Source organism: Thermobia domestica, chromosome 11 (genome assembly GCF_964235325.1).
Source record: "Thermobia domestica chromosome 11, izTheDome1.hap1.1, whole genome shotgun sequence".
Lineage (NCBI taxonomy): Eukaryota > Metazoa > Arthropoda > Insecta > Zygentoma > Lepismatidae > Thermobia > Thermobia domestica.
The window spans coordinates 222058125-222070418 of record NC_137464.1 but is presented as its reverse complement, the minus strand read 5'-3'; the positions used below and the strand labels follow the sequence as shown (position 1 = coordinate 222070418).

The 12294-nt window shown below is 37.0% G+C and overlaps 1 protein-coding gene across 2 annotated transcripts in view; it reads left to right on the top strand.

Annotated features, from left to right (window-relative positions):
- Nucleotides 1-12294, top strand: part of LOC145664767 (uncharacterized) — a 42225-nt gene that overhangs the window by 7930 nt on the left and 22001 nt on the right. The window lies entirely within an intron of this gene.

The following is a 12294-nucleotide window of genomic DNA, read 5'->3' as shown; positions in this document are numbered from 1 at the left end:
ATTTTTCTTCTTTAGATTCCTTCTTCTTAATCAGTTAAGAATCTCGTCCTCTGAGAGTAGCAATTAATCTTACATTAAATACACCATAATACACACAATATAACATACAAGTCTCATTCAAATCATAGTGATAGAATCGGAATAACAAATAGAACTTCGTTAAGTACTACTCCTTGACTACGCAGAGAGCGAATAAGGTATTCTGTCAAGCTACATTCCCCAACTGTTTATGTTTACTTCTTCAACGCTAGTTGTCACATCTCCAGAGAAGTTCTTTGTGAATCTGAAGAGCAAATCTAGATTTATTAAAATACTTTCTAATCATCTCATGGCTGCTGGCACCAGTGTTATTCAAGCCTCTGGAGATGCACATACCCACATTTGCGTACAGCAATAGAACCCCTTCTCAAACATCCATATCCAGTGTTAATTATTGGGGAAGATACTGATCTGCTTGTACTTTGTACTGATCTGCTTGTACTGAACAGTGCAGCGGTGGTTTAACAAATTTAAAGACGGTGACGAAGCACTCAAAGATGCACCACGTGCCGGAATACCAACACATGTACAAAATGATCTTCAGGCAGCAATTGAGGCGAACAGTGGCCAAATATGTGAGGAACTGAAACTACAATTCAGCGTGAGTGGAGAAACCATTCGGCAGAACCGCCAACAACTTGGGATGCACTACAAGTTGAGTCGATAGGTCCCACATGATTTGACTCCGAGCCAGAAAACAACGCGAAAAGACACCTGTGTTTCTTTGCTGTCTCGTCTAAGGAAGGAGCCATTTCTGGACAGGTGTTAACATATGATGAGAAGTGGGTCCTGTACGAAGCTCCACCACGGCGTCATCATTGGTTAGAATCCCATGAACCGGTTCCGGAACAGCCGAAGTGAACACTGCACCAGAAGAAGGTCTTTCGGTGTATTTGGTGGACTACTCGCGGCATCGTGCATCGGGAACTACTATCGGCTGTTCAGAACATCAATACAACTGTGTACTGTCAGCAGTTTAGCCTTGTTCAAGGAAAACTCAAAACTCTGGAGCCAGCACATCTGAATCGCAAAGGGGTCCTATTGTTAAAGGACAACGCTAAGTCCCACATGACGGGGATGTCGCGGGACACCATTCTACGCCTTAGATGGGAAACACTATTGCATCCGCCATACTTCGTGGACATTACACCGACCCATTACTCCTTGGTTAATCACCTTACAGAACACCAGTTCAAATCCCAAGTAGAGGTGCAAAATGCACTTGATACCTTCTTCGCTTCACGACCCAAGTTCTATCCAAGTGTTGTAATCCATGGCCTTCCATAACGTTGACAGAAGGTCGTCAATGTTGATGGGGGCTATTTTTGATCTTCCAAGTACGTCTCAGGTGACATATCGATGTTCGATGATGGTGGGTGAAAAAGTGACAGAACTTTCTTGGTTATTTTTATATTTCCTCACTTGCTAATGAGGCCAAAAGTAGAAGCAGATCAATATCTTCCCCAATAGTTGATACTGGATGTGGCTGTTTGAGAAAGAGTTCTATTGCTGTACGCAAATCAGAATATGTGCATCTCCAGAGGCTTGAATAACACTGGTGCTAGCAGCCATGAGATGATTAGAAAGTATTTTAATAAATTTAGGTTTGCTCTTCAGATTCACAAAGAACTTCTCTGGAGATGTGACAAGTAGCGTTGAGGAAGTAAACATAACAGTTGGGAAATGTAGCTTGTCAGAATGCCTTATTCGCTCTATGCGTAGTCAATTAGTAGTACTTAACGAAGTTCTATTTGTTATTCCGATTCTATCACTATGATTTGAATGAGACTTGTATGTTATATTGTGTGTATTATGGTGTATTTAATGTAAGATTAATTGCTTCTCTCAGAGGACGAGATTCTTAACTGATTAAGAAGAAGGAATCTCAAGAAGAAAAGTTTAAGGGTTTTTAAAAAATCCTCCGTAACTTCCCTCATGTGTGTACTAGAATGGTAAGTAAGTGCCTGTAACCGTAGTCCTTTGATATTCGAAAGAAATAAAAGTAACATCAATTGTGCAAATAGAATGTGATTTATAGCTATTAAAGTGAAAAGTTATTGTTACCTACAAAAAACACTATTTGGCGGCCATTTTCTAATATGGCGGCCAAACTCATTACCGGATATTTTAGGAATTTTAGTATGTTGTTCTACACACCTTCCCAAAGGTATGTGCAAAATTTCAGCTTATGATTTTTTCTGGGTTAATGTATAAGAAAACTAATGTTCAGAAGAAAAAATTTTGGCGATTTTTAAAAGAAAACCCTCCGTTACTTCAAGCATGTCGAGTAAACTGGTAAGTGTAATACTTGATCTGTAAAAATCGTCCTTTGTTAAAACAAAAATAACATCAATAGTGCAAATAAAGTGAGTTATAGCTATTAAAGTGAGAATCAGTCATTACGTTGAGAAACCACACTTTGTCGGCCATTCTCCAATATGGCTGCCAAACCCGTCACCCGATATTTCCAGACTTTTAGTATGTTATTATATACACCTTCTGAAAGGAATGTACAAAGTTTTAGCTTGTTATGATTTTTTTCTGAGTCAATGTACAAGAAAACTTACCGGATGAAGGGAAATTTTGGGGATTTTTTAAAAAGAAATCCCTCCATCACTTACCGCATGTATAGTAAACTGGTAAGTGTGATGCATGGTCTGTAACAGTAGTCCTTTGTTATTCGAAAGAAGTAAAAATAACACCAATAGTGGTAATAGAACGTGAATTATAGCTATTAAAGTGAGAATCAGTTATTACGTTTTAAAAAACACACTTTGTCGGCCATTTTTCAATATGACGTCCAACGGATACCTCCGGACTCTTAGTATGTTGTTATATACACCTTCCCAGAGGTATGTACAAAATTTCAGCTTGTTATGATTTTTTCCGGGTTTAGTCTTTTTTTTTTTTTTTTTTTTTTGTCTAATTTGACTGGACTATATGGTAATATTTATTTCTTAGTAGTCTACTAGCTTAGCAGCATAAAAGGGCCGAATTGTGCAAAATGTGATACCAACATGCCACTTCCAGGGATGATAGGCCTATTAATAAGAAGTAAATCCTGATATAGAACCAGCTCGGTGGGGGTCTTGTTTTAGGTATATGACGTCATCAATATGGCCGCCAACGAATTTTGACTTAACTGAGTTTAAAAATGTATAACTCCATTACCATTCAAAGTAGAAACTTCGTCTCTGCTTTATTTTGCAGATAATCCATTGTACCTCTATTGTCATTATAAATACTTGCCTTATATTGCCACTATTTTTAAATACGGTGTCCCAAACTGGAAAAAATGTTTATTTTCAAAACGATTTTCTATGTTTTATAGCAAATAACTTTGAAACTGCTATGATTATGGAAAAATACTTTGAAACAATCGTCAAAGGTCATTTCAATAGCTTTCGAACGCGATCAGAATCATTGATGTATCTTAACAAATAACTGAGATAATCAATTTTTTGTAGGACTAAATGTCGAACTTTCGTGAATAATGTTCGAATGTATCCGTAGATGTAGTTATATGGCATTTGTAGTTCCATTGGCCCTTTGATAATAGGAACATAGTACCGCTACCAGTATGTCCCTTTTAACGTGGAGAATAGCAAATCATAAGTGTTTATCTTCTGTCGGTGCTGAAAACTCTTTATAACGTCATAAATCCAAGATGGCCGCCGCGGTTTATCTCCGGTACGAGAAGTGGGAATTTCTCGCCACAGAAAAATAATAGAAACATGCAATAACCGTCAATCTATTTCTTTGGATGTGAAGAATCTTGACATAACATGTGATTGGCTCCCCTTTGTGTCTAGAAGCCAGTATAAACACAGTATGGCGCCATAGCTTACATACGGATTAAGAAAATTATTTATTTCTCGCATTAGAGAAACGATAGAAACGTGCAACAACCACCAATGTCTTTTTTATGTATAGAATCATAAAGTAATATAAGTTATTGTCTTTTCTTTGAGGCGAAAGGCGAGTATATGACGTCTTAAACCCAAGATTGTCGTCGACTCTTAAATATGCATGAAGAAAACTATGCCTTTCTCACTTAACAAAGGTGATAGATACGTGCAAAATCACTATTTTTACTCCTTAAATAAGTTGGATCATGAAGTAACACAAAGGTGTATCGTGTCTCCGCCCAAAGGTTAGTATTTGTCTTGTTTAAGTGTATGACATCGTTATACAAAGTAGCCGCTGTAGGTATTTTGAATATTATATTATGCATTAAACTGGAAAACTAACAAAGCTGAAATTTTGCATTATTCGAAAATAAATTTGAAATATATTCTCTTTAATACTAATTGTCCGCAAGTGAATAGTTTTCATGTTATTAAACAAAGTATTATGCGCTATACGAAAGTATAAGGCTTGCACTAGTATTTGCGCTATATGAAAATTCCAAGGAATATGGGAGCTGTGCATTTCGAAAGACATATTTTACATTTAAAACATTTTTAATCAGTCCATTGAGAATGTAATTGTCTGAAAATTATGCTTTTCATATTATTTTACAAAATAGCTCGAGGCACAAGGCGTCATATTTTCAAACCACCGCCCAGCTGAATTTGATAATTTTGGAGTTTGTATTAAAATGTTTATGAAACAGACTCAATGTATAAATTTAACAGTATATCAGCGAAAGAGAAATTTACAACGCAATAAACAGTTATATAATTAAATATGTTATGAATTTAGAAGATAAAATATTAGTGATATAGTATGACTATTAACTTAACATCTGAAACGTACTTCAGAGAACTAGGGGAAGTAATTTTTGTTAATCACATTTCTTATTTAAACAAGATCAACTCACAATAAAATGATCTTCTCGATCACACTGTCCATCGCAGGTACACAATAAAGTGCACACTTATCCCAAGTTTTGACACTTGCAAGAATGTTGACAAAGAGTCTTGCAACCACAGCGAATAAGTTCTCTACAGTGCGCAGAAACTTCTGGAAGTAAGGACCTCAGAGGATAATAACCACGATCCTCCTTCTTCCAACCCCTTTACAAATTTCGGGTATTATGGGCACTTTCTGGAGAGCTTAAGACCAGTAATGCCCGGCCTGTGGGGCAGCTCGCAGGCAGTGTTGAAATAAGGCTGCCTCTGTAGGTGGGATCATTCGTAAGAACTATTTTTTCATCATCAATCTTTGTAGACAGCCGTCAACATTTAGTAAAGAACTAGAGCGATCGTACAGGAGTATGGTGAAGCATTGGAGAGCTGCAAAGTCCTGAGCTGAAATTTCAGCAGGAGCAACTGAAAGTTTGATGAATGTGTCCGTTATTTCAGGGAATGCTTGACACACCTGCCAAGCTGTCTTCTTGCCATGACCACCAAAAGCGGACACTGTGTCACACAATGTAAAGGCGTCTGGCATTCGATGAGCCGTTTCCGAACAAATGTTTTCTACTGTTGCCTTCCCAATTCTTCTGCTTTGAAGACAGACTCGTCTGCTTTCTCATCCGTAACAGCATATGTGGCAACGCATATTAGGGCACCATTTTCTTCAGCAAATGGATTTCTGTCATCATTTTCACATGCATTTATTAAAGCTTTTCACATGTTTTTTGAACCTAGAGGAAAAAGTGTCTGTATCTTCATGATGACTGTGATAATCTGAATCGCCACTTATTCCTGCATCTTTCTCAAATTCGGTTAGTAATTCTGCAATCACTGGTCCCGAAACCATCCAACTCAGAATAGCACTTTCATAATCAAAGAGACCAATAGCACCTCCTTCACATCTTAGATCCTTATTACATTGTTCATGTAACTGGTCGTGGGACATGTACGAATATTTACTGTTTGTCTTTCTTCCCACAAAATTACCTTTCTGAAATTCATCATATACAGTACTTGTGGGTTTCGTACATTCAATTCTCCCAAAGACTTTAAGAATACTGACATCTAACAGGCATAATTGATATGATCCAGGGCGAACATCCAGGGACAAATCTGATCCAATGCACTACAATAGGAGGAAAATTTGGCCGATCGAATACTGTCCAGCAAATAAAAAAGACGTGATTCAAGGTTCATGGCCGTGTACCAAAATTTGAATTGGGCCGAGAAAAATAAATCATATAATATTATGCATAACACATATTTAAGAGTCGACGACAATCTTGGGTTTATGACTTCATATACTCGCCTTTCACCTCAAAGAAAAGACAATAACTTATATTACTTTATGATTCTACACATAAAAAAGACATTGGTGGTTGTTGCACGTTTCTATCGTTTCTCTAATGCGAGAAATAAATAATTTTCTTAATCCGTATGTAAGCTATGGCGCCATACTGTGTTTATACTGGCTTCTAGACACAAAGGGGAGCCAATCACATGTTATGTCAAGATTCTTCACATCCAAAGAAATAGATTGACGGTTATTGCATGTTTCTATTATTTTTCTGTGGCGAGAAATTCCCACTTCTCGTACCGGAGATAAACCGCGGCGGCCATCTTGGATTTATGACGTTATAAAGAGTTTTCAGCACCGACAGAAGATAAACACTTATGATTTGCTATTCTCCACGTTAAAAGGGACATACTGGTAGCGGTACTATGTTCCTATTATCAAAGGGCCAATGGAACTACAAATGCCATATAACTACATCTACGGATACATTCGAAAATTATTCACGAAAGTTCGACATTTAGTCCTACAAAAAATTGATTGTCTCAGTTATTTGTTAAGATACATCAATGATTCTGATCGCGTTCGAAAGCTATTGAAATGACCTTTGACGATTGTTTCAAAGTATTTTTCCATAATCATAGCAGTTTCAAAGTTATTTGCTATAAAACATAGAAAATCGTTTTGAAAATAAACATTTTTTCCAGTTTGGGACACCATATTTAAAAATGGTGGCAATATAAGGCAAGTATTTATAATGACAATAGAGGTACAATGGATTATCTGCAAAATAAAGCAGAAACGAAGTTTCTACTTTGAATGGTAATGGAGTTATACATTCTTAAACTCAGTTAAGCCAAAATTCGTTGGCGGCCATATTGATGACGTCATATACCTAAAACAAGACCCCCACCGAGCTGGTTCTATATCAGGATTTACTTCTTATTAATAGGCCTATCATCCCTGGAAGTGGCATGTTGGTATCACATTTTGCATGATCCAGTCGCTAAGCTACTACACTATTAGGGGGATTCCTTGGCTCCAATACAATTTTCCCGCACAAAAAACGTATCTTAGCTTATTTTTTGTGCATTGTCTCTAAACAATTTCGCTGCCATTCTCCATGTGATTTAGGCACTTCTGACATATACTTTTGATATTTCGTAATGAAAGGTTTGGAAGGGTCTATGCCCCACCCAACTGTTTTTACTTTTTTTTAATGAAAATACGAAACACGTATTCCCTCATTTTACGTCTACAATATCTGTGCACAGTTTCATTCACTCAGGTTCACTTCTTGCCTTTCAGGCGTCAACTTTCAAACTTTTTGGTAGGTGCTTTTGTTCACTAAAACCGTCTTTCCGCAGAAAATTGAAAACACATATTCGTTAATTTTTTTCGTATTGTCACTACTCAAAGTTTCGTTGCAATTCTTCATGTCTTTTGGCACTTCTGGCGTACTTCTAGTAGCACTTTTGATACTTCGTGATCAAAGGTTTAGAGGAGTTCGTGCCTCATCCAACCGTTTTTTTATGGGCAAATACGAAACACATATTCCCCCATTTTACGTCTACAATATCTGCGCTTAATTTTATTCACCTTGGTCCATTTCCTCTTGCTTTTCGGATGTCAACTTTGAAAATTTGGGGGGTATGATTTTGCCCCATAAGAAAGTTTTTCCGCAGAAAATATGCTTAAAAAACACGTATTCGTTTATTTTATGTGTAGTATCTACCAGCGTAATTTTATCAAAATTGGAGTGTTACACTTGGGAAGTGTTATTAAATACATGTAAGAATTAAATCATGATTATTTTATGATGTCATAACTTCACAACTAGAAAGTAGACTATAGTCATTTTATGATGTCATAACGTTACAACTAAGAATTTTTCCATAATCATTTTATGAGGTCATAACGTTACAACTAAGAAGTAGATCATTATCATTTTATGACATAACGTCATAACGATACAACGATAGGATATTTTCAAACCGATTATAGGGAACGAAAGTCTGCATAAGGAAAGTAATGACAACAGTATTAGACTCGTGAACTTTGGAACATCCAAAAACATAATCGTGAAGAGTACAAAATTCCCACATCGCGACGTTCATAAATACACTTGTACATCACCAGACGGGAAAACACATAATCAAATTGATCACGTTTTAGTAGATAGAACAAGGCAATCTAGCATAGTTGATGTCCGGTCGTTTCCAGGGACTGATTGTGACACTGATCACTACCTGGTAGCAGCTATAATACGAGAGAGATTGTCGTTGAATAAAGGCAATATTCAATGTCCGAAAACGGAGAGATTTAATTTAAAGAAATTAGAAGAGAGCCCAGTAAGAGAGGAATACCAGATTGAAGTTCCGAATGGATTCTCGGTTTTAGAAGATTAAGAGTGCACTAGTGTTGAGGATACTTGGATTGAAATTACAGATAGCGTTAAAAGTTCAACAAAAGAAAAATTGGGACACGCAGAAATACGTAGGAAAAAACCATGGTTCGACCAGGAATGCATTAAACTAGTAGAGAAGAGAAAACAGGCAAAATTACGGTGGCTACAAAATCCGAATGAAATAACTACACAAAATTTCTCAGATATCATGCGGCAAACTTCCAAAATTTTTAGAACAAAGAAACTCGATTTTTTGAAAGCTAAAAATAAGGAACTTGAAGATAATAGTAAAAATAAAAATATTCGGGATATGTATAAGGGGATCAGCGAATTTAAGAAAGGCTATCAACCTCGTGCTTACATATTAAAGAAAGCTGGCGGAACAGTTCTCACTGATACCGATAGCATCTTAAATAGATGGAAAAATTTCTTTGACGATTTGCTGAACACGCAGCCAAAAACTGATGTGCGTGGAGAAAAGGAGATACACACCGCAGTACCGTATATTCTTGAACCTAACCGAATAGAAGTGGAAACCGCTATAAAGAAATTAAAGAAATCTACAGATCTCCGGGTGTAGATGAAATTTCGATTGAGTTAATTTTAGCTGGAGGCGAAAAACTGTGGAACAAGATACACAAACTCATTCTCCGTATCTGCAGCAAGGAAGAACTGCCACAAGAGTGGAAAGAATCAATCATTGTTCCAATTCACAAGAAAGGCGACAAAACTGACTGTAATAATTATCGAGGCATTTCTCTTCTGTCAACATCCTATAATATCCTTTCAAATATTCAATTAGCAAGACTGACTCCATACGCAGATGAAATTATTGGAGATTATCAGTACGGATTTAGACGAAATCGATCGACTATCGACCAAATATTTACCATTCGCCAAATACTCGATAAAAAGTGGCAATACCCCGGTACATAAACTATTTATTGATTTTAGAAAGGCGTACGACTCGGTTAGGAGAGAAGCATTATACAATGTTCTTACCGAACTTGGAATGCCGAGAAAGCTAATTAGATTAATTAACATATGTTTAAATGAATCCAAAAGTAAAGTCCGGGTAGGAAAATTTTTGTCCACGAGCTTTCACGTCGAACATGGCCTTAAACAAAAAGATGCGTTGTCGCCATTATTATTTAACTTTGTGCTAGAATACGCTATAAGGAAAATCAAAGATAGCAACAAGGGTCTAGAGTTGAACGATATTCACCAGGTTATGGCATATGCTGGTGATGTAAATTTAATAGGGGATGATAGGAGAACAATAGAAAGAAATGCAGAGATCTTATCAAACACTGTCAGGGACATGAGTTTAGAAGTAAATACAGGGAAAACTAAATACATGGAAGTGCGTTGGGACCGTAATACGGCAAATTATGAATACGTTAAAATATTAAATAATATTTTTGATAAAATGGATATTTTCAAATATTTAGAATCAATATTAACAGACGAAAATGATATTCACGAAGAAATTAAATGTCGACTAAAAGCAGGGAATTCGTGTCACTATTCGGTTCAAAATCTCTTGTCGTCACGAATTCTGTCGAGGAATTTGAAGCTCAAAATATATAAAACGATAATCATGCCTGTTGTTCTGTATGGTTGCCAAGCATGGTCGCTTACTCTGAGGGAAGAACATAGACTGAAAGTATTTGAAAACAAGATCCTGAGACGAATATTCGGACCCAAGAGGAACGGGATTAGAGAATGGCGGAAACTTCATAACGAGGAACTACATAATTTATACGGTTTACCCAAGTAGATCATGATCATGTTATGATGTCGTAACGTTGCAACTAAGAAGTAAATCATGATCATGTTATGATGTCATAATGTTACAACTAAGAAGTAGATCATGATCATATGATGTCATAACGTTACAACTAAGAAGTAGATTGTGATAATTTTATAATGATATAATGTTACAAAAATAAGTAGATCATGATCATGTTATGATGTCGTAACGTTACAATTAAGAAGTAGATCATGATCATGTTATGATGTCATAATGTTACAACTAAGAAGTAGATCATCATCATTTTATGATGTCATAACGTTACAACTAAGAAGTAGATTATGATAATTTTATAATGATATAATGTTACAAAAATAAGTAGATCATGATCATGTTATGATGTCGTAACGTTACAATTAAGAAGTAGATCATGATCATGTTATGATGTCATAATGTTACAACTAAGAAGTAGATCATGATCATTTTATGATGTCATAACGTTACAACTAAGAAGTAGATTATGATAATTTTATAATGATATAATGTTACAAAAAATAAGTAGATCATGATCATGTTATGATGTCGTAACGTTACAATTAAGAAGTAGATCATGATCATGTTATGATGTCATAATGTTACAACTAAGAAGTAGATCATGATCATTTTATGATATAATAACGTTACAACTAAAATGTAGATCATCATCACTTTATGATGTCCCAATTGCAACTGGTAAATACATCGTAATCATATCTTGATAGCATAACGTTACAATTAACAAATACATAATGATATGTACTAACATCGCAACGTTATACTGTAAAGGTAACAAAAAAAGTTCTGTCGCTTTCTTACCCACTATCTTCAAACATCGATATGTCACCTAAGACATACCTGAAAGATCAAAAATTGTCCCCATCAGCTTCAACGACCAACATTCAAAACGCCATGGATTCCATCGCGGTAGAACTTGGTGGGCCGTGAAGCGAAGAAAGTATGTCAAGTGCATTTTGCACCTCTTCTGGGGATTTTCAACTGGCGTTCTCTAAGGTGATTGTCCAAGGTACGGAACAGGAAATAATCGGATGGTGCAATGTTCTAGGAGTATGGTGGATGCAATAGTGTTTCCCATCCAAAACGTAGAGTGGTGTCCCGCGCCATCCTAACCACGTGGGGCTTAGCGTTATCCTCTAACAGGAGGATCCCTTTGCGATTCAGATGTGCTGGCTCCAGAGTTTTGAGTTTTTCTTGAACACGGCTAAACTGTTAATAGTACACAGTTATATTGATGCTCTGACCAGCTGGTAACAGTTCCCGCTGGACGATGCTGCGAGCAGTCCAACAAACACACCGGAGGTCCTCCTTCTGATGCAGTGCTAGTTTTGGCTGTTTGGAACCGGTTAATGGGATGCTAACCAATGATGACGCCGTGGTGGAGTTTCATACAGGACCCACTTCTCATCACATGTCAACAGTCTGTCCAGAAATGGGCTCCTTCCTCAGACGAGACAGCAAAGAAACACAGGTGTCTTTTCGTGTTGCTTTTTGGCCCAGAGTCAAATCATGTGGGGCCCTCGAACCAACTTGTAATGCTTTCCAAGTTGATGGAGGTGCTGCCAAATGGTTTCTCCACTCACACTGAATTGTAGTCCCAATCAAGGCTAAAAGTGGATCTGAAAAGGTAATGGGACGATAGGTAGCAGCATTACGTCACGCCGTTACTGTCTATCTCTGTCCACTGAAATTTTTAGGAACGGGGAACGCCGTACATATTTTTTGGATGTAAGGGGACAGCATCCTCTGTGTTCCCGCTCACTTTTACCCCTGATCCCAGTTTCTTACATGTCTGGCCACTTCTCAATTTCTGCCTGAAGATCTTCATTTTGTACATGTCTTGGTCTTCTGAAACGTGACGCGTCTTCGAGTGTTTCGTCACCGTCCT